The sequence below is a fragment of the Physeter macrocephalus genome, chromosome 6, assembly GCF_002837175.3.
Source record: "Physeter macrocephalus isolate SW-GA chromosome 6, ASM283717v5, whole genome shotgun sequence".
Lineage (NCBI taxonomy): Eukaryota > Metazoa > Chordata > Mammalia > Artiodactyla > Physeteridae > Physeter > Physeter macrocephalus.
The window spans coordinates 21460727-21465379 of NC_041219.1; positions in this window are offsets into that span (position 1 = coordinate 21460727).

Below are 4653 nucleotides of genomic sequence, written 5' to 3' on the forward strand. Positions count from 1 at the left end.
AAAAGATGATACACTGAAAGGCAAATTCTCCTTTAGACCCCACAGACAAAATACTGGTGCTAATGCACAACTGAATCCCTAATTTCCTGATTTAAATGAATTTATTCCAAAGCTATAAAAAGATAAGCTATTTATTGACTCTGTTAGATCCCATAGGTTTGGCCTTCAGTGGATATTGCTCAAATTGTGTTTGATACAGAAACACAAATCTTAGAAGGAGAACATATTAACACAGATGGGAAATATAAATTAAAACACATCCGACCATTGAAATTTTCCATGTATTGGAAACACAGCTCAATATGTCCAATGCAAGTCTCCTGAAAAGTAGCCTGTTTTCTTAGTACCCTGGGAAGAAAGAAAGATTTTTCCTAATCCAAATCCAGTTAATGTATATTTAAATTTTTCTAATTCGTTTTAATTCTTGTTGAACACCACCACCAAACACATAAACTGAAATACATCAATCATAGAAGGAATTTTTATAAAATTCCAAGAAAATGTTATTTTTCCAATCTGTGTTCACTATTAGAATACATATTACACTTACACATAATTTTACCTCTCACATCCCTCCAAAGGCAATGATGATAATAATAATACCTAGCGTCATCTACAGAGTATTTACCATGTTCTAGGCTGAGAGTTAAATATTTAATGTGAATTGTATTATTTAGTTTTCACAGAAGCCATATAGAGTTAAGTCCCTCGAGGACAGTGAAGTTAAATTGGATTACAGAATCTGAGCAATTTCACAAGGATAATAAATGGTAGGAACAGAGTTTGAACCAGGGATTTTAATTCCAGAAAGTTTGCTTTTAACTTTCTTACTCTGCTCTTTCTTCCAGGCAGACAATTACACTGTATGGCAGACTTGAGGTCATTTAATACTACTACTAAATCAGCAGTGATTCAGATATTAGGCTAACATTCAGTGTCAGATTTGCAACAACTCTGCATATGTAAATGTTATTTCAGATCTGAGTTCAAGCTTAAATTTTAAATAATTTCATCTCAACTCTCAAAAAATGTTTTTCCGGTTTATTAAAAAATATTGTTTTGGGCTCTGGAAAAGACATTACATTTCAACATGTAGCAATTTTTGAAACAAGTATGTTTTCCATGTATAACATGAAAATTTTTATCAATTAATAAATATAAGATGCTATAAAAATATTGATGTAAATATCATTTACAATTCTGGTGGTATATTAAAAACTTGCATACTCTAATTGGATATAAATGTTCCTTTATATAGAATATCATTACCTCTTCATGAATGTAATCCTAGTTCTTTCCTAACACATCCTACCAAAGACAATGTGCATGTTCTTTCCCTTCAGCTTTTAATGTTTTATTCAAGATGACTGAGTTAGACTCAATTTTCCCATCTCTTAACTCTGCCCCTGGAGAATCTGTCTGCTGCCACTGGAGTTCCGTTTGTGTCACCATATTATAGACAGTTCAATGAATCATAAAAATACTACATACTAGTTTTTATTTTTTTGTACCTACCAGTTCTGGAGCTCAGTTAAAACTTGAAATCACTCTTATAATGCCACAGTGCATTTCATTACTGTCTTGCTCATATAGGGGTTGTTTTTTATACTAGAGTTAATCATGGTTTTATTGTTTATGAAAAGTTCATTATGAAAGGGTGTTTAATGGTTAGCTGCTAGCATTTTTAAATGGCATGGTGGTAATCAGCCCTCAAAGGACTGTGTCTACCTAAGGTTAGCTGAAAAACACAGCAGCCTAATTAGCATCCCATATCACCATCTAGCCATCTGTTATCTCTAGGCAAAGCAGAAGAAAATGTGAACGTCTGGGAAATAAGGGCTTTGTGTGAGAAGTCCAGATTTTTTATTTTTTAACTTTTCCTTCCCATAGCATTTACAGAGGTACTGATGCTGCTTACGATGAATAGAAATTTTCTTTTCTGATATCCTTCTCTTATTGAGAAGTGTGTATGAGGAAAGGTGTCAGAGATAGCAGAGCCACAGGATCATACCATGCACATGTCACTTCAGTCTGTTTTTAAAGATCAAAAATAGGATGAAAGTAGGTGGACAAACAGTATTTCACTCCTTAGACCTACCCATCTGACACTTTGTGCTGACATAAACTCATTATAGAAATGACACATTTTTCAAAAAGATGACATAGTTTGTTACTACATTTGAAAATTACACATCTCTTTTCTTAGCAGTAGACACTATAAATATTTTTCACACACAGTTCAGTTTATATCAAAACAATCTTTGTTTTGATACAAAACAAATAAATGGTGTAATGTTGTGGCCTATTGAAAAAAAAGTTTGTGTTTTAAACGCAGTATTACTCTACTTTGTCCTGCAGGGTTTCTTAGACATCAAAAAAACCCGAAATCTCTTTTGTGGGGCTAATGGCAGACTCTGGAAGGGCTCACGCCACATCCCAGAACTTCTGCTGCCAGTGTCCTTGTCCTCATGGTGAGCCACAGCCACCCCCCACCTCGGCAGGAGACCCTCCAACACTAGCAGATCCCTATTGATTAAAGAAGTTGCCTGCAATGACTACTAACAACAGTACTTGTACTGAGGAACAACACTGCCTACATGCATAACATATTAAGAATATACTGAGAGGACAGACAGCAGAAGCAAGAAGAACTACAATCCTGAAGCCTGTGGAACAAAAACCACATTCACAGAAAGACAGACAAGATGAAAAGGCAGAGGGCTATGTACCAGATGAAGGAACAAGATAAAACCCCAGAAAAACAACTAAATGAAGTGGAGATAGGCAACCTTCCAGAAAAAGAATTCAGAATACTGATAGTAAAGATGATCTAGGACCTCAGAAAAAGAATGGAGGCAAAGATCGAGGAGATGCAAAAAATGTTTAACAAAGACCTAGAAGAATGAAAGAACAAACAACTAGAAGAATTAAAGAACAAACAAACAGAGATGAACAATACAATAACTGAAATAAAAAATACACTAGAAGGAATCAATAGCAGAATAACTGAGGCAGAAGAACAGATAAGTGACCAGAAACACAAAATGGTGGAATTCACTACTGTGGAACAGAATAAAGAAAAAAGAATGAAAAGAAATGAAGACAGCCTAAGAGACCTCTGGAACAACATTAAACACAATAACATTCGCATTATAGGGGTCCCAGAAGGAGAAGAGAGAGAGAAAGGACCTGAGAAAATATTTGAAGAGATGATAGTCGAAAATTTCCTAACATGGGAAAGGAAATACCACCCAAGTGCAGGAAGCGCAGAGAGCCCCAGTCAGGATAAACACAAGGAGAAACATGCTGAGACATATAGTAATCAAATTGGCAAAATTAAAGACAAAGAAAAATTATGGAAAGCAACAATGGAAAAACGACAAATAACATACAAGGGAACTCCCATAAGGTTAACAGCTGCTTTCTCAGCAGAAGCTCTACAAGCCAGAAGGGAGTGGCGTGGCATATTTAAAGTGATAAAATGGAAGAACCTACAATCAAGATTAATCTACCCAGCAAGGATATCATTCAGATTCAATGGAAAAATCAAAAGCTTTACAAACAAGCAAAAGCTAAGAGAATTCAGCACCACCAAACCAGCTCTACAACACATGCTAAAGGAACTTCTCTAAGTGGGAAACACAAGAAAAGGACCTACAAAAACAAACCCATAACAATTAAGAAAATGGTCATAGGAATACACGTATTGATAAATACCTTAAAAGTGAACGGAGTAAATGCTCCAACCAAATAACACAGGCTTGCTGAATGGATACAAAAACAAGACCAATCTATATGCTGTCTACAAGAGACCCACTTTAGACCTAGGGACACATATAGACCGAAAGTGAGGGGATGGAAAAAGATATAACATGTAAATGGAAATCAGAAGAAAGCTGGAGTAGCAATACTCATATCAGATAAATAGACTTTAAAATAAAGTACACTTTCTTCTCAAGTGAGCACGGAACATTCTCCAGGGTAGATCATATCTTGGATCACAAATCAAGCCTCAGTAAATTTAAGAAAATTGAAATCATATCAAGCATCTTTTCTGACCACAACATTATGAGGTTAGAAATCAATTACAGGGAAAAAAACGTAAAAAACACAAACACATCGAGGCTAAGCAATACAATATTAAAATACCAAGAGATCACTGAAGAAATCAAAGAGGAAACCAAAATATATGCAGAGACAAATGACAACGAAAACACGATGATCCAAAACCTATGGGATGCAGCAAAAACAGTTCTAAGAGGGAAGTTTATAGCAATACAAGCCTATCTCAAGAAACAAGAAAATCTCAAGTAAACAATCTAACCTTACACCTAAAGGAACTAGAGAAAGAAGAACAAACAACACCCAAAGTTAGTAGAAGGAAAGAAATCATAAAGATCAGAGGAGAAATAAATGTAATAGAAACAAAGAAAACAATAGCAAAGACAATAAAACTAAAAGCTGTTTCTTTGAGAAGATAAACAAGATTGATAAACCAGTGGCGAGACTCATCAAGAAAAAGAGGGAGAGGACCCAAGTCAATAAAATTAGAAACGAAAAAGGAGAAGTTGCAACAGACACCGCAGAAATACAAAGCATCCTAAGAGACAATTACAAACAACTCTATGCCAATAAAATGGACAACCTGGAAGA